At 38.4% G+C, this 19952-nt stretch overlaps 1 protein-coding gene and 1 long non-coding RNA gene across 2 annotated transcripts in view; one reads left to right on the top strand and one right to left on the bottom strand.

Moving 5' to 3' along the window:
• The window catches only part of LOC122787733 (protein rapunzel-like), a 555947-nt gene that overhangs the window by 70730 nt on the left and 465265 nt on the right, over positions 1 to 19952 (top strand). The window lies entirely within an intron of this gene.
• The window catches only part of LOC122787734, a 214221-nt gene that overhangs the window by 25648 nt on the left and 168621 nt on the right, over positions 1 to 19952 (bottom strand). The gene's annotated exons all lie outside the window — the stretch shown is intronic.

Genomic DNA, 19952 nt, shown 5'->3' with positions numbered 1-19952 from the left:
TAAAACAGAACCATGTTGAACCACGCTTAGAATAGGATCACTGAATATCCCTAACTCTAATTTAAACCTTCTTCCATCCATCTACACTGTAACCCAATTACAACATAGCTATCTGAACTTCCACTTCTTCAGTGCAGTGATTACAGATGAAGGAAAACACAGTCAAAAGCCCTTGACATATACAAGTACACACCTACTTTAATTCCATTTCCCATAGCTCATATGACATCAAAGGAAAGAGATTTGATTAGTGGTACACAATCGCCATCTAGTGGTGGTCACTGGAATTTTGTACTATGACCATCTGGAATTGATTCTTAAAATCATAAAAACTAAATAGTTGAACAAAATGTTTTTATTTATAAAATGCAAAACAATTATATATATATATATATATATATATATATATATATATATATATATATACACACATACATATATATATATATATATATATATATATATATATATATATATATATATATATATATATATATATATATATATATATATATATATATATATATATATATATATTAATTAAAAACATTTCAGTAATCACTTTTGTCCTGTAAAGCACTTTGTCACACTTAAGCACTTTAAAAACATGTATGTCTTCATGAAGAATCGGATGAAATACCAGATTGTCAAAATATTGCAGCAAGACCTATAATCCGGGAGGCAAACGTAACAGCCAATAAACAGTCAAATGTCCTCTTCATATACACTCCTACTACCTGATTTTGAACTTTGAAAGGCAACGGAATCAAGAACTAATGCCAAGTATTAGCACACAAAAATAAATAAGGCTTCCTTACTTTAAATAAAAAAAAAATCAAAAACTGCAAATGCAAAAAGAATTCTCTGAAAAATAAAAATGACTATACAACTTGAATATTGCAACTTCAAGCCTGAGCTGTTAAAGAAACGGAAAGGGGCAAATATCAGTCAAGACTTTACAAAACTACTTAAATATAACAAACAGCAAGAGAAAGAACTTGCAAAAAAGATAGAAACATTAGACTCTGCCCATCAATTTTCACCAATTTACTTTCTTTAGAAAATACAAAATAAGTTTCCAGTTGTTTAGAAACAGACACAATGCAAAAAAAAAGAAAAAAAGAATACATACACAGACACTTATACAATTATATTCTAATGGAACAAAGTGCCAAAAAAAAATCATCAAAACACATTTGAATATTCAAATTAACAAAAACATAAAATACCAAACCTACACAATTTTGTAAAAGGTAAACAATTTCCTTTTTCAATTTTTAACCAAAAACTCACTACAACAGTTAGATCTGTGCTTGTCTGAATAGTGGTAGTGTTATAGAAATGCCTTTTTCCAGGTAAGATGTAGGATTAGCGTTAAGAAGCAGGATTAGAGTTTTTACATATTACTAAGGTTGGGGGAGGCTTGGCACACCTCTGCCCACACACCACCTTAGTAATGCATGCTAACAATAACTCTGCCCGTAACCATACACCTTACCTTAAACAAAAAATTTCATTACACTGCCACCAAAGAAGTCAGGCTCAGACATGCACACAAAAACACATTAATACTAAATATCCTTACCTAACCCTAACCAGCAAACACTCAAATATGGCTACGCATACACACACACCTAATATAAACCCATTTACCTATTTCAGCAAAAGAGGTGTTCTGCAATACCGACATTCGATAAAATAAGCATTCACACAAAAGCACCTGCATTTCATTCTGTTGAACAAATGAATATTCAACAGAATGAAATGCACCCATATTTACTATATAAAAGCATCAAAATGATTATTGAAAAACAACGTATACAGTTGAAAACTGAAAAAATCTGATGCTAACTGTAATGGGGACAAATGCAGTGCAAAGACAAAAAGGACAGTTCAAATATCCATTTCAAATGATCCAGGGAACCTAAAGCGACTTGAAAACACTATCCCTTCCTTCAAGAAAAACTGTCTGACAGTTAGCACAAAGGACAAAAACTTAAGTTATTAATGAGCTGCTACTCTGCTAAGAGTACAGGGCTTGATTCCTTCCACCTGTATGTGGCTACTGGGTCACCCATGAAAAGGGACAATTACATCCAGTGGACTTACTCAATCAACAAGTTGGTTAAAAAAAGAGTGGAGCTGACAAAACCAGAAGTGCTCCTCTCCTATGGCCAATCAGAACAGATCTCATGAGACAAAGGAACAAGAGCAAGTGACCTAGTAAACAAATTAATATAATGTCTCTAAATATATAATACATCGCGCACCTGCTTTTACAGCATTGCTGATGAACTTCACTGAATCACTGAAGTTAAATGTAACAGACTTGGACCCAGCTATTTCAAATACATCTAATATTTAAAAAGTGATTTTATTCCTTCACTGCACCCAGATACAGAATATGTTTGAATGTCTGTACAAAAAGTGAATTGTGAAGATCTGCAAAACCTAAGTAGAAATATGTTTCACAATTTGACTGTTTCTGAAAAAACTTTAAATACAATGCAAAAAATGAAGGAATACACGTGAAGGACATACAACTGCAGCAGACAAATATGCTATATTGACATTTTACACAAACCACACATAATCAAAAGCCCAAAAATGTATTGTAAACTCAAATGTTTTTGTTTATGATTCATTAATGGAAGTCTGTCTGATAACTTTAACAATATACATTGTATATACAGAATTCCAACTCCAACAAATATTTGGGAAGCTGAAACTGCACAAGCAGTTAGATAACCCCTATCAGTACCAACAGTCTCCAGTAAACCCCAGTGCACTGAGCTCATAACTATGTACCACAGATCAGGACTGGCGGTTCCACTGAGAGCTAAGGCCAGCAGGACTTTGACAGCCTGACATCTAAAAACTTTTCAAAGCTAACAAAGCCCCTCACCTTTTCTGCAGGTCTCAGTCAGTCTGCACAATGAATCAGCAGAAGATAGTACTAAACACAGCAACAATAAATATCCAAAACTGAGTTGAGTCAGGTCCGTTATCCATACCTCTTAACTGCCCAGATTTTTGCCTCATATTTTGGGTCTGTTCCTCATAAAATTTGTGTTTTTCTACCAAACCATTAATAAATGAAGACAACAACTAATGGCAGACTTCTGAGTTTCAGCTTTTATATCCTTCAGAAAATGCACGCTAACACAAAATCTATTATTCTAGCAATTTTCTAAGTTGATATATCAATAATACTTATGTTTGGCGTGTGTCTGTCTTTTCCCGCTTAACTTCTGTGGAGTTATTTTATTCGTTCTTGGTGCTGTTATTTTATTCGTTCTTGGTGCTTTTTCAAATTTTTGTTTGTGATTTAAAATATATCGCTATATTGGGGCCTTTGCCCTCCCATTATTTTAGTCTTTGTATATTTTTCTTGAGTTAATAGGCTGAGAGGTACGGTACTGACAAAGGTAAGATGAAGGGTTGGCATGGTGATGAAGATGGAACTACCAATCTAGATGTATTATTATGGGTAATTTGAAACATTTGTATTGGAGACGAAGTTCTGTCTTCAAGACCCAAAGGACACAGTCCAACTCTTATCCTCTTGGGTGCCTTCTCATGGAAGGATACTCCTCTAATGATGGTGCTTACTCTAATGACAGCATTGGGCTACAGTGGTGAGCATAGCTGCCTTCCAAGTAGTTGACCTGGGTTTGATTCCAGCCAGTGCAAGAAGCCTGTACACTTAGACAGTCATCAAAATGATGCAGTGGAAAAACAAGAATGTGGTGCTCATTTCTGAGAGGGTTTGGAGTTTGCATAAAGGTTAAGGTCTTTACCTCACAGACAATAAGGTTAGGGTCACCTTTGGTCTGGTGCCTATGTCTCTGACATTCAGAGGCAGTCAGTAAATCACCCCCTATATAAATCAAATCTGTTGGTCACATTTGAGTTGTATGGCTAGGCTTATAAGGGCCCTAGTGGTCGTTAGCCTAGTACATACCTTTAAACCTGTCAAAGGATGACCAGGACTTGCTTGACTTCAAGACATAGAGGGATGAAGTACTGACTGCCACCCAGGAGACCAGGCTTTGATTAACAACCACTGCACTGCAAGTGCCAGACAGGGAGGTACAGTAGTGAAAAGCAATGCCTTCTCACCTCTTCCAAGGGCTGGGGAGGGATGGGCACACACTGGAGGCTGTAATTTCTCTAGTGAAGACCAGGGAAACCACCAACCGTGCTTTGGGGGCAACAGCTGCAAGAGAGGAAACTGATAAATAAGTGACACCCACTGCAGAAGTAAAGAATGCCTTTCACTGCAACCCATTAAATGCCCCCTTCACAGTGCTTTACTGGATGTACAGAGAAGGAAGACGGCCTCATACAAAAGTCTAAAACCACCCCGATGACCGTCTGAAAGATGGCCTCTCAGAGGGCCTCTCCCACTTGACCCTTGACCCATGGCTGGAAAAGAAAGGGACAATTGAGTGGAATGACTGACATCAGGAGCAAAATAAAGGGCAAAAAAGGATGACCCAGACCTAGAGATTACATCCAGCTTGTTTATCATCTTAGAAAAGTATTTAGTGATGCCAGTGCAGCTGCTGCACATATATCATCCTTTGATACAATCTTAAAAGAAAGCATGAGTGGTGCAACTATGGTAAAGTGGGTCCTAGATGCATTTATGATAGTAAAACTGTTTATACTGAGAAAGCAATCTGATAAGGTCAGTTTGGAAAACTTGTCACAGTCTTATTTCTGGAAGTTTCTTCCTGAAGAAAGACAAAAAAGGGTTGGGAGTCTTTGTGAAGGAAAAAATCAAAGTTGATTGATAACTTCCATGCAGTGAGTGTAAAAACACAAGCGGATCATCTCTTTGATGTAGATTAGTTTCCATTGCTAACTTCTTCAAAAAAGCATGATTATTTTTCATGGACACTGTCATCATGAGACATCAGGTAAGGCTTCACACTTAACCCTATACTGCACATTCAGAGTATAAAGGGCATACTTTCTCATTTTGACATTAAAAGGAAAACAGTTTAGATGAATTGTCTAATTTAAAAGCAGTTCTATAACTGCTTTCATCAGAAAACGATGGTTAGAAGTTTAAGGAAACCCCTTCCTTATAAAAGGCCAAATAGGGTTTCCTACAGATATGAGCTTAAAGTTAAGACACGTTGTCAACAAAGCTGATGGTCACTAAACAGAGTATCCTCCACAAAACTTTTCAAGACAAATGAGCTAGTATGAATGGAGGATTAATAAGCCTTTCAATCATGAAGATCATGAGCAAAGCAGGAAAAAGGTTCTCCCAATCTGAGCAAAAATTCAAAACATCGTAAAGCACTACTAGGCCCTTCATTGTTTATGAAGGAGCCTGAAGTGCCTTTTCTGCACTTCTTGGAATTTGCACTTAGTTTTGCAGGCGATGCTTGTAGTTCCCCAGCTGTATCTGTTCTACCTTTCAGGTTCTGCTCTTGTGGAACATACAGCCTCAATGGCTTTGAGAGGGCTCCACCTTGGCTAGCTCCCATAGGTTTTTTGAAATGGTGGGATAACTGCATTAAAATTTTTTTGTTTTATACACTATTTTCTATTTAAATTTTTATCAGGACATGTTAATCTTTTTTTAGAAATAACGTTTTTATTTTGTTTGTGATGATTCTTTTACATTTGACTGTATGTCTTATGCACATCTTGCTTTTGTTCCAATCCTCTCAAATATTATGATTTTACATTTCAATACATTCAGCGTTTTGCTGAAAAACACCTAAAATAAAGCTAATGTTGAAGTACTCAGCCAGATGGTGATGGTTCTTGTTTCTGCTTTGCACAAGATTGTGATACATAGAACTAGTAGAAATAGGCACACTTACCATGGGATTACTGATGCACAAATCAAAAAAGATGCCCGACATTAGTCAATAGGTCAAGATTATCTGCAAGCTGAAGTACAGGATACCTCAATGCAAGCTGAAGTACAGGATACCTCAGTGCAAGCTGAAGTAGAGGATACCTCGATGCAAGCTGAAGTAAAGGATACATCAATGCAAGCTGAAGTACAGAATCTGAAGTAAAGGATACCTCAATGCAAGCTGAAGTAGAGGATACCGCGATGCAAGCTGAAGTAAAGGATACATCAATGCAAGCTGAAGTAGAGGATACCGCGATGCAAGCTGAAGTAAAGGATACATCAATGCAAGCTGAAGTAGAGGATACCGCGATGCAAGCTGAAGTAAAGGATACATCAATGCAAGCTGAAGTACAGAAGCTTAAGTACAGGATACCTCAATGCAAGCTGAAATAGAGGATACCGCAATGCAAGCCGAAGTAGAGGATATCTCAATGCAAGCTGAAGAAGAGGATACCTCGATGCAGGCTGAAGTAGAGGATACCGCAATGCAAGCTGAAGTAGAGGATAACTCGATGCAAGCTGAAGTAAAGGATACATCAATGCAAGCTGAAGTACAGGATACCTCAATGCAAGCTGAAGGTAGAGGATACCACAATGCAAGCTGAAGTAGAGGATACCGCGATGCAAGCTGAAGTAGAGGATACCGCGATGCAAGCTGAAGTAAAGGATACATCAATGCAAGCTGAAGTACAGAATCTGAAGTACAGGATACCTCAATGCAAGCTGAAGTAGAGGATACCACAATGCAAGCTGAAGTCGAGGATACCGTGATGCAAGCTGAAGAAGAGGATACCTCGATGCAAGCTGAAGCAGAGGATACCTCAATGCAAGCTGAAGTACAGAAGCTGAAAAAGAGGATACCTTGATGCAAGCTGAAGTACAGGATACCTCAATGCAAGCTGAAGTACAGAAGCTGAAAAAGAGGATACCTCGATGCAAGATGAAGTACAGGGCACCTCGATGCAAGCTGAAGTACAGGATACCTCGATGCAAGCTGAAGTACAGGATACCTCGATTCAAGCTGAAGTACGGGATACCTCGATTCAAGCTGAAGTACGGGATACCTCGATTCAAGCTGAAGTACAGGATACCTCGATTCAAGCTGAAGTGCAGGATACCTCGATTCAAGCTGAAGTGCAGGATACCTCGATTCAAGCTGAAGTACAAGATAATTCGATTCAAGCTGAAGTACAAGATACTCCCAAGACAAATGTGGACAGCATCTTGCATTTAGCAAAGTACATACAGCAAGTGGATGGTGTTCAGGCAGCTTCAGTGAGAAAGAGATTACTAAATGAAAATTCTGTGGGAATATGAACCTGAAAGGAGACAGTCTATGGAGCTGGTTGTCGCCTTATACATGTCCATGTGTAGTACTGGGCTAGCTTCCCTTGTGGGTCATGAATGAGATTTCTTTTGTTTCTACTGCAGTGCTTCCCTTACTGCCACAGACTTCACAACCTGAAACAATACCTCTCTTAGTCACCACAGGGCATGAATGATGATGAACTGTGAGCTTTCTTCTCTTAATGTTATTTATTTAATTAGTCCGATAAATTAGTTACCCTAGCTGGAGGCAGTGCACAATTTTCTGAAGGAACAAGATGTGGGTGTGTGTGGGAGGGGGGAGAAACTATACTGCAGTATTATAATAAACAACGTCTTTACTTAAGGACCTGTTAAATACCACATACTTGTACCAGGTCTTAATCTACAGTTTCTTGTTGGAAGAAGTATTATGATCTATCATATAACACCAAATATGAGCACTGAAAAGTTAGAGTTCAATAAATACGGTTACCTGCATTTCAGAGAACAAGCAGTCTAACGCTCAAATAAAAAACTCTGGCAGAGTCGTACATGAAATACTGCTCTCATTGTACTGCAAATCACAAAACAAAACAAAGAACATCAAGTGTTTTCTTCCCCTAACAACTGTGACTTCTCAGGGATGATACTTGAACCAGTCACCATATTTACATGTGTGTGTGTGTGTGTGTGTGTGTGTGTGTGTGTGTGTGTGTGTGTGTGTATATATGTATACACATATATATATATATATATATATATATATATATATATATATATATATATATATATATATATATATATATATATATATATATATATATATATATATACACATATACATATATACATATACATATATACATATATATATATATATATATATATATATATAGCGCTTATACACTTATACACACAAACAATCTACACTTGGCATTTGTTTTTAAAAGAACATTTACAATTGTATAGATCTCAGTTTTAAAATAACTGAAATCAAGGCATACTTGTTCAGCCCTGGTGGTATATCTGCATTGAACTGTAACTGTCACCAGAGCTTACATGCCTCTAAATGCTCCTCCCATGGACATCCCCTTAAACTTGGTTCAAACCCCTCCATGACAGAAAAATACACAACCAAGACAACATTTATTATACATAAATAAGGTATTATTTACATTTTCCTTTTTGACATTGTCTTCTTGCTTGTAAATTCTCTCAAGAAAGGTCCTCTGGGTTTTCCCGGCATAAAAACATGAGCAATGCTGGCACAATCCAAAACAGACTACCTCTTTCATAACACAATTACAATATCTTTGGTAAATATTGTTCCAAAATGTACTATTAGGCAGCTGGTCAACACTGAGTCAGAAAACAAAAAAATGTAACTCAAATTCCAGTGAAACTGAAGGTGCACATTATGCAACAAAACAACTCTGTTTATTGCCAGATGATCTCAGAACCAAGCTGAAACTAGAGACAACCACTGGTGGTATGACACCTGTAGCTTGAAGTAATGAGAGAATAAAGCAGCTTGAGGTGCAAGCAGTGTGAACTCAAGCAGCTGGAAAGGAAATGAAGCATATACAAGACCTGGTAACTGCAACAAAGGGAGCCGTAACATGAAAAAAGGAATATACTTGTTTTTTTTTACTAAAAGCGTGCAAATATCAGGGGATGACTTTGATCATTTTTGGGTGTCACAGTAGTACAGCACTGTCACCTCTCAGCAGAGGTTCTCCTGGAGCCTGGAGTGATATCTGTGTGGAGTATGCATATCTTCTCTGTGTTTGTGTGGGTTTTTTCTGGGGTGCTCCAATTTCCTCCCATATTTCAAAGGCATGGAGTAGAGGACTGGACAATTTAAACTGGCTGTGGGTGTGTGAATAGGCATGCGTGTGTGTGGTATCTTACAATAAATGTGGTACAGCTAGCCACCTGGTGGTAAGAACACTGGCTTTACGTGACTGTCACTAGTGAACTTACAACCCAACTCCAAGTGCAAAAATGGGAAAAAAGGGGCTGTTGCTGGATGGGTGGTTGAACTTTAATCATTTTATTTTAAAGAGTGTGTGATCAACACAAATTGACCAAGGGCAATCAGTGGGGCCATTAATTCCTCTAATCAAAGATAAGACAATGTATACTGTATCAAAAACGAATTACCTGGACTGTTTGAACTGCAAGTTAAACACAGTTATTTGAATGTTTTAAAATGATACTGGAGTCTTATAGAAGGAAATTCAGAGCACACATACGAAATGCAGATGACTGTGTGAGTGTTATTATTGGAGAAATAAGCACTTACTTTCACAGATGGGAGAATAGGTATCAAGACACTACACTGGAAATGCTGAGAGACGTTTGGATATGGGAGCACACAATTACTACTCTGCCTGAAGACACAGACTGAAAGTATAAAGGCTGAAGAGACGGGGTAAAAACTATCTAGCAAGCAGGGATCAACTACATATGAAAAATGTACCCAAACATGGGTATAAGTGAACCACTGGAAGCAGTACAAACTTTTACATTAGGTTACACAGACACTAGGGGAAAACACTGTTTCAAGTACATAAGATCTTGGCCAAAAATGTTTACAGTGTAACTAGATGGGATAAGAAAGGCTAAAAACTCCAAAGCAACAGGTTCCAAATATAAATCAAAACAACAATGACCTTAATATTATCTCCTCAAACAACACAAAAATTGAAAAGGTCATCAACACAAAATTACCAGGAGTTGATAAGTTCAAATTCGTCTGCACACTGCAGTCAAAAAGGCATAATGCAAACTAGTCTCTCTTTACATTTACATAACAAAGCACTGCTAAGTGGTCATAGTAAAAACTGCCACCTCCCTTTTCCTTCCTTCCCCCTATATGCCTCAACAATATTCACAAATCACAACTGTTCCACCAAACACAAACTAGGAAACACCTGTAAAATAATTAACAAATTTGCTTGCAGTCTCCTACAACACTCACATCACTGATGGAGGTCAATAACCTCAACCAGCTTGAACTTCAATGCATCACCCACTCCCAACTATTCACAGCACACAAAATACTTCACCAGCCACTTAAAACACTGTCACTGTCCAGTCTCATCCAATGGCATACACCAAATAGAACTCCTAGATTCTTAGAACTTAAAATAACTTTTGCTATTAAATCTAATACTTAATTACAGTGATTCACTATTCTATGTCGCCATCTCCAAGGCATGGAACAAACTTCCAAAAAACATCCTGTTTTTTAATACCCTGCAGCAATTCAAATCTGCCTAAAATATCACCTGACAGCTAACAAACTATGCAACAGTACCACACCTACAGTTTGATGTATGCAATCTTAACTCCATCCACTATGGATACTATACAAGTGCATTTATATAGTGTTTCTGATTCTGCTTACAATATCTTGAAAACATGTACTTCCTTAATCTGATTCATGTTGTAAATAATGTTTGTTGACCGTTTTTATTTTGAATTGTCAAAAATCTATTTCTATACTCATTTCAGAGCTTTTCTCCCAAGGCTTTCACTGAAAACGGGTATTTCAGTTCCCAGATGGACTTTCCCAGTAAACAAAAACAAATAAATAATATTAACGGGCTGCACCCTATCAGTGTAGAAGGTAAAGAAACTGCTGCTAAGAAGGACATTGCATTTGATAAATCTACTATTGTACCTACAGTTTTTGGAAATGTTACCTTCCTGGACAGTCCACTATGATTAGAGCCATGAGAGGGACACCTTTCCAGCCATTGGCCAGCATTCATTTAGACTAGGTAAGAGGGCAGGCATACACACAAAATGAAGTGCTAAATAGTTTCTAATTAGATCTTCTAATGGGTAATGCCCCTGAAAACTCAATAATCTGTGTACTACAGTTACATGCAGCCAGGCTTAGATGCAATCATATGGCAAAGGTAGCAGGTGTGAGGCTCAGCCACTTTCCACATGTCTAACAGAGGCTGATGATACAACCGATTTGGAAAAAACAGAAAAGTGGCAGCAGTAATCCTGCATCCGAGCCACATGTGGCAATGGAGTTACTTCAAGAGACAAAATTATACTTTCAGTGTAACTAACTCCAAAATATAGCTCTCGGAAGGTACTGGGCTTCCACTGACAGCGGAATTTGGAGAATAAACAAAGAGATAAGGTAGGCACTGCTCTTGCCCACAAGTTGAAAAACTTGATGGAAGTAATGAAGGTAGCTGTTAATCCTCAAGGGCAGAGGGACTCTATATACTGGATAAAGAGGTTGTTGTACAGAGAGTGGAGGACTAAAGGACTAGAGGAACAAGTGATTCAGCAGTTGGATGTCCCAAAGATGTCCCATAAGGCTTTTCTAACTGAATTCCAAGACATTCCTTTTCCAGGCCACACAGGCATAATGTACCTACAAAGATCTTAAGCAAACTTTTTACTTGCTAGGCATATATGACATAGAAGTACACTGCAATGCTTGTGAGCAGTGTTAAAAGGTTGTTTACAGAGAAAACAAAGCCAGGGTGCACCAAATTGGAACAGCATAATGTAGACCCAACTGGAAGAGCACAATTAAGATGCAACGAGTAAACAAGAAGTCAAAATTGCAGGATTATCCACTGATGTGACAGAAATTCCAAGTAACACTGGCAAAAGTATTCTACCATGTCATCAAAACTCAAGGGACTTTTCAGAAAAACCCAGGTGAATGTGACATAAATATGCCTTCTACCTCAAGCATCATTTCATCAGGGTCTATCAATAAAATTCACTTGGGTCTCACTTCTTTTTTGACTAGACAATGTACAGTATCATGGTCTTCTGCTATGAGGTTGCTGTACTAGGTCATGTGACAATCTCCTTATTCTGAACTCTGGCTTGCTGATCCTTCCCTCCTTAAGCATGTAAATATGAAAACAGGAAAGACATCTTCTGAGATCTCTGAGATCAAATAGGAAATCATGTTTGGGGACTTATAAAAAGAGCATCTATCTGCCTGTTAATCCTACTCACTCATCAATTACTGCTGGTGGATAGCTTTAGAATAGAGCTACTGCATGCAAGGTCTCCGTATATTTCTATTTTGGATATATAAAAAACAAAGACAGAGATGGCATAGTGTATCTTTAGCTAGAAAGAAACGATTTTTTATTTTATTTATTTATTTTATTTTACATTTGTTAACAAAGTCCGACTGGACACGTATCCATTTTCAGCAGAGGCCCGGGGAGAAAAGCTCCAATAGCATGTCATAAAGAAATTACACATGAATATCATACAGAGATATAGGTTCCACAGAAACATAAGTTATGTATAGATTAACAATTCCTTTAGTAAAGTCAGCATACAGCATTCTAGTAGTAGGGTTTATATAGAATAGAAAATATAAACACACAAGAAAAAAATGTTTTTTTCTTTCTAAATTATGAGTACTCTCAATATTTTGTTACAGAAATAACCAGTGATTATTAAGCTTTACAGTGAAAGGAATTAGGGGACATTTAGTAGAATCCTTGAACATGGTATAGTGCAAATTAACCTGGGGAGTGGGTTCTCAGGAGTTTCTTAAACTGAACAGTGAAGGTAGTGGAGGTTATTTGGCTAGGTAGTGAGTTCCAGATTTTGGCAATAGTGCAGGCAAAGAGAGATTTTCCAGCATCATTTTTGTGTCGGATAATACTTATTAGGTTCTGAGAACTAGATCGTAAGGCTCTGGTAGGGATGTGGGAGTTAATTATATTTTGAAGTGCAGGGTTTTTTTCTGGAAGGTAGAAGAGATTATGTGCTATTGTGAGTTGATTAAACAAAAGTAGTTGAGGTAGCTTGAGCCAATTGAGTTGGTTAAAGGCGAAACAGTGGTGGGATTTGTATGAGGGTTCAATAGCGAACTTGGCTATTTTGTTATAACAAGATTCCATTTTGTTCAGATCACTCTGGCAGAGATTAGTAAGGATGGGAGAGGCATAGAGAAGGATGGATAAGAGATGAGTTCTTGCAATAGTAGCTTTGGTTTGTTTAGTTATAAAGTGTTTGTTCCTATAGAGAAGTCCTAGTTTTTTATTAACTTTCTTAATGGTTTGTGCTACATGGATGTCAAATTTGAGGTTACTGTCTATTTCTACACCCAACAGTTTAGTATGTGCATTTCGAGTGATCTGAATGTTATCTTTGGAGTGAAAGGTGAAAGTGTTGTTGAGGGGGGGGGGTGACCTGGGCTGAAAATAATTAATTTAGTTTTTTTGGGGTTAAGAATAAGTTTGATGTTTGTGAACCATGTTTCGGCTAGAGTAAAAGTGTTTTGGGTGAGGATTTGCAGTTCCTTTAATGTGGGGCGGCACTTATAAGGGTGGCGTCATCTGCATATTGTACTACTGATGCTATGAATGAGGAGGAATTGATCTGGCTGATGAATAGTGAGAACAACAGTGGGCCAAGGATGGATCCTTGAGGTACACCTATGGATACTGGTAGCAGGGCGGACAGCTGGTCATGCCATAGGACTGCCTGCTGTCAACCAGATAAGTAGCTAGGAAACCATGATATAGTGGAGGGGCTGAGGCTTAGGGTAGATAAAGTTTGGAGAAGAATGTTATGGTCTACCATGTCAAAGGCTTTAGATAAGTCTAAGAAAATGGAAAATGGAAGATACAAATAGTCCCTTGTTTCTATTGTGGTTAACTATACCTGTAAATGATAGTAATGCTGTGTTGGTGCTGTGGGATGGCCTAAAGCCATGCTGGGTTTTGGAGATTAAGTTGTTTTGTAAGAGGTGCCGAAGTAGTTGGGAATGTACAACTCTCTTTAATATCTTGGATAGAGGGGAGAGTATCGCAGTTGGGCGGTAGTTGGTGAGTTCTAAGGAGCTGCCACCTTTGTGTAGTGGAATAATGTGTGATGAATTCTGCAACTGACCTGTTTATGGGGATGGACATGGGATAGGCTATGGCATCTGCTGCTATGTGTCTTCGGTTGGTAGGGTGTCAGCAGCTAGTGCGATTGGTCTGAGTTTCTTAAGGAGCTCTGAAATAATTTTATTGGGTACAGGGTGTAGGGAAAAGTTGGTGGTATTGTTTTGAGTAGGGTGGGTTTTGCTAGCACCTGGTATAGGGCTGCTAGTGGTATTGAGGACATTGGCAAGGGTTTGGACGGTTTTGGTAAAGAACTTGTTAAATTGTGTGGGAATGTTGTCATGGTTGTTTGGTAGCACTGGGGTTGGGGTGGTGGCTTTACCTAGGTGGATTATGCCATTTATTGTAGCCCAAATTTTTTTAGGGTTGTTGGCATATTTTTCCTGCATGTTTTTGTAGTAGTTACTTTTGTCTAGTTTGATTTGCTTTCTGGCTTTGTTTCCAAGTTCATGGTAGGTTTGCTTCAAATTACTGGTTTTGTTCTTTTGATATTGACTCCAGGCCTAATCCCTCTCTTTCACTGTAGTCTTAGTATCTTTAGTTAGCCATGGAGCATAGTTAGCTTTTAGTTTTATAGTTCTGGAGGGGACATGACAGTTTAGGATTTGCAGGAAAGTGGAGTTAAAGTACTGTACGGCATCATCTAGAGAGTGTAGTTTTAGGGGTGTCCAATTACAGCTTTGTAGTGAATTGATGAAGTCAGTTGTTTTAAAGGTCTTTTTGTTACGTATTACTCTGAGGTTGGGTTGGCTTATGCAATGGGGTCTGTTCCGGTAGGTAGGTTGGTTGATGATCAGTTAGACTGTCAGGTAGACGGCCAGAGTGCCTTGCTAGAGTGGGGTCAGATAACAGAATCCAGTCTAAGATGGATTCGCGTTTTGAGTGTTCTGGTTGGGGTGGATATAATTTGGGTAAATCTATGGAGGTTAATGTGGGTAGTTGGAGTGTGGCTAGAGCCGTTCAGCCAGTCAGTATTAGTCGCCTAATAGTACAGTTTCTTGTGGCATAGAATTTGAGATCCAGTTTAGCAGGTTTTCCATTATAGTAGTGTTATTGCCTGGTGGAATGTAGCCACCTGCAATAATAATATGTTTGAGTTTAGTCTTAATTTGGCAAGGATTAGTTCAACATCTTTGATTTCTTGGGTGTTATAATCAATTTGTTCAATGGTGAGATGATTTTGGAACAATATCGCTATGCCACCTCCCTTTTTCTCTACTCTATCTCTGTGTATTATGTTATAGCCAGGGGCTGTAATCTCATTATTATGGTGTTCTGGTTTAAGCCATGTTTCAGTTAGCACTGCTATTTCTGGCTTATATACAGCTAGAAGGGCGTGAAGGTCCTGGATTTTGTTAAGTATACTTCTTGCATTTATGTTAATGAAGAGGAGAGAGGAGGTAGGTCTATAGTATAGGGGGTTTTGCTGATTAGAGTCTGTCTAGGGTGTTGCAATGGGCCCTGGATTAGGGTTAATGTCACCACAGCGAATGAGTTTGTGGAGTAGGTGAATATACTGTTTAGTTAGTTTGTGTAGTAATTTAGTTTGTTTTAATGAGGAGTGAGGGTTAGTTCTGACTGACAGTTTGTAGTGGGAGTAAGAGACTGATCTAGAGGAGGTGAGGTCAAGTGGTGTGATAGGGAAGTTACAACGTTTCAGGGGAGTGGATAGAGGTTTGGTTTGCCATTGTGGGGGGGGGGTACTGATATGTAGTGGAGTATGGTAAGAGGACAGGTAAGAGAGCAGGAGAAAGGTGATGATAGTACATAGGTAGAGTAGTGCTTTTATTAAATGTGACTGTTGTTTATAGTTCATCATGTTTCATCATGTTTGGTGAAGAGTGTTTAAGGGTAGTATCTTAAAGTAAGTAGGTTTGATATACTATTAATGAGTTATAGGGTATGGTGAAGGGTGTTGGTTTGTAAGTGATATGTGTGGCGTAAAACTCTAATTGGGTGGGAGGGAACTGATAGAGGGTGTGGTGCCTAATTTACACATTATACCAATCCCTTTCTGGTGCAAGTCTTTCACTCTTTGCATATTTACTTGGAAAATAAATATTTTAATTTATTTATTTCAAGTAAAGAATTTTAATGTTCAAATGTGAATGCTTGTGATTGACAGTTTATTACTGGTTACAGGTTTAAAACATTTCATTGGTAAGACTATTTCTGTGGTATCATGGTGACACTGCTTGAGCTATACTTAACATTCATATATTTAATGGTGAATGATAAGATATGTTTTTGTTTTGTCAATTTTGACTAAACGATAGCTACACAACTAAAAGTTTGAGAAACAGAGTGCTGGTACTCTACAGTCACCATTTACCCCTCCCCCCAATCTGAAAATATTTAGTGGGTGTGTGCTCATATGCAAAATAATTTTAAAGCTTCAATTACTGTCAGTAAAATTGCAAAGTATGGCGCCAAGCTTGATCCGAAGCAAATGTAATTGCAGGGGAGCCAGTGTTAACTCTGATGTGTGGCTGGGCAGTGTGAAGCTTAGCTGAGTCTTGCAGGACTTGTTGCAGGACTGTACTTGACTATTATCCAAGGCAGCACAGCACGTTTTCCAATACCCTCTTTACATACCCTTAATGCCAATTGTCCTATGTATTTTAAAGGGTACCCCTGACATGAGTCAAGCCCCATACTGATATTTTCATTGCATATTGAAATGCTGGTGGTGGGAGTGTGTGATTTACAGCCATAACACCTCCCTGCCCACATAATCATTTAATTCATTGGCCATTGTACCACAGGCAAAGAAATGCTTTGTAATCCTGTTAATGCACAGGACAATATATTCTGTAAACCTTCTGGTCAAGTCTTGTGGGAACACTGTATATAACTAAGTGATATGCAATCATTTATAGTACCTCTATTATAGTTTTGAGTTTTTCATGGAAAGTTGAAAGTCTTCCATCAATACAAACTCATTCTTGAAGTGTTTTTCAAGCCATAAAGGAATACAGTTAAATGAATTCTCACCTGTTTTTGGCTTTATACAGCATATCTTAGACCAATAACCTTTTAGTCACTAATATCAATAGTATAATTGGGTGCTTATATTCAGTAATATTTGATGTTTTTCACTTTCTACATCAGTAGGCTGGAGGTCAGTTATGTGGGGTGAACAATTATTTATACTTCACCAGGTCTCCAACCAGTCAGGCCTTTTCTACAAATGACACAACTTGTGACAAGTTCATGCAAATAAGGCTTTAACAAATACCCTGGATGTATCAGAAGTTATGGATTTAATGCTATAAGCCTGGTCTGGAATTCTAAAATTTTCTTACATAAACTTCTTTTGTTGAGATGTAGTACGTATTTTCAGTCGTCAGAGGATAAAATAAGCTTATCTGTGTGTAGAGCCAGGACTACATTCAAGGTTTCCAACTCAAACAACTTTTAAGGACTACTTATTCAGAATACTTTTAACATAATGCTCTGTGTGTAGCACCATAGAAATAAAGGGTTGTCAACATCCTCTGTTTTCTGTTGAGCTTGGTAGATACTGCAAAGCAACATGTACTCTGCTGAAAGATTACTGACAAAGACTTGTCATTTTTAAGTGTGATTGTACTCTGACTGAAATATATTGCCTTGTGCAAATATCAGTAATGTACCGAGTGCTTTTGTGTGAGTACCACCAAGTACTGTAGCAACAACAATTGCTCACTAGTTTGTTTAGCAATTTTCATTTCTACTAATGTCAGAAGTAGCTGGTACAACTGATAAGATGCTAATTCTTCAGAAATTATTAAAATAAGTAAAAATGTCAGAACTAAAGTTTACTGGGCTGTGATTAGCCAGAGTACTCTGGGTTTACTTTGATATCACAACTTGTGCAATTAAGGACAGCCTAATATACAAAGGAGTAACATGACAGTACAGAAAGTAGCATTGTCACCTTAAAGAAAGACGTTCTCTGTTTCAATTCCCAGATGGGGTGCCCTCTGTGTGGAGTCTAGATATCCTCCCTGTGTGTGTGCGTTTTTTTTTCTTCTCTCTGGGTACTTTGTTTTCCTCCTACAAAAGACATTCAGTAGGTGGACTAATGAATTTAAACTGTCCCTAGGTAGGTGTGTGTAAGGCCAGGTAATCTTCTTCTTTTCCCCACTTGCCTAGTAAACTCCACAGATGTTAATGGCTGTTTATGGGATCTCTGTAACGGCATCGTAAAATCTTACCAGGGATAGTACCTACAACCCTCCTGGGCATGGGCAGTCATTAATAAAAGCAATCCTGGGTATTGACTAGAGCAGTGGTCCCCAACCACCGGGCCACGGACTGGTACCAGGCCGTGGATCACTTGGTACCAGGCCGTCAGGTAAGTAAATGAATGGCTGTATGAGTGCGTTTATGTGTCTGCCTGCATGTGCAAGTGAATGCGTGTGTGTGTGTGTGTGTGTGTGTGTGTGTGCGCGTGTGTGTGTGTGTGTGTGTGTGTGTGTGAGTGATTGTAAGAGTTACGGCAATGTGTGAACAAATGCAGGTATGAATGACGAAGTGACTGTGTGTGTGTATGTGTGCGATAGGGAGAGTGACAGCAATGTATGAATGAATAAGTGGGGGTGTGGCGTGTGCATGTAACAGACAGTGAGAGCGATGTATGAATGAATGTGTAAGTGGGTGTGTGGCGTGTGGGTGTGACAGACAGTGAGAGCGATGTATGAATGCGTAAGTGGGTGTGTAACATGTGGGTGTGACAGAGCGATGTGTGAATGAACGCAGGTCTGAATGAGGAAGTGACTGCATGTGTGTGTGTATGTGCGCGATCGGGAGAGTGAGAACCATGTATGAATGAATGTGTAAGTGGGCGTGTGGAGTGTGGGTGTGACAGACAGAGCGATCTGTGAATGATTGCAGGTATGAATGAGGAAGTGACTCTGTGTGTGTGTATGTTATGGACGAAAGGTACACAAACCTCATTGCTACTGCTGCCAGCGATCACTCTTCACTCTCTCTCTGACACACACACATACACATACACACACACACACACACACACACACACACACACACACACACACACACACACACCTCTCAACCTATTAGCTATGCAAAACTCTGGACAAAGCCTAACAAAATGGGGGGACAAATAGGGACAGATTTTAAATATTGCTCTTATAACCATAGAAAGTTGCTAGAATAACATAATTGGTCTTATCATGCATTTTACTGAAGGATATGAGGTCTGAAATACAAATGTATGTCATTATTTAGTGACTTCAGTCGTCAGATCATCCCAGTGATTTGCCAGATAATCACAAAAGTTATGAGGAACAGACCAAAACTCAGAGGAAAAAATCTGGACATTCTGTGAAAATCTGTATAGTTGAGAGGTATGAATACCTCTCAGCCTTTTACTCAGATCAAGAAATCTGGACAAAGCCAAAAATAATGGGGGGAACAAAGGCCCAAAATAGGGACCCATTTAAGTACTGCTCTTAAAAACTTTGAAAGTTGATAGAAATACAGGTTTTGCATTAGCATGAATTTTCTGAAGGGTATGAAGTATAAAACTCAACTGTCTTGTCATTATTTTCTGACTTCAGCCTCAATGATCTGCCAGTGATTTGCCAGAAAACAACAATTTTATGAGAAAAAGACCAAAAATATGAGTCAAAAATCTGGACATTCTGTGAAAATCTGTACAGCTGAGAGGTATGCTGGACAGAGCCAAATAATAGGGAGAGATATTGCTCTTATAAACATAAAGTCAGTAAGTACATACACACAAAGTCCAACCAGCCACTTGTGTAAATGAGACGCTGGAGCAACAGATAAGTAGAATTATACACACAGCACCATCCAGCGTAACAGCCAACAGCAACGAAAAGTCAGAC

The sequence above is a fragment of the Protopterus annectens genome, chromosome 13.part0, assembly GCF_019279795.1.
Source record: "Protopterus annectens isolate FY-2018-M chromosome 13.part0, PAN1.0, whole genome shotgun sequence".
Lineage (NCBI taxonomy): Eukaryota > Metazoa > Chordata > Ceratodontiformes > Protopteridae > Protopterus > Protopterus annectens.
The sequence above is the reverse complement of the archived record's forward strand: the minus strand, read 5'-3'. Positions and strand labels throughout refer to the sequence as shown.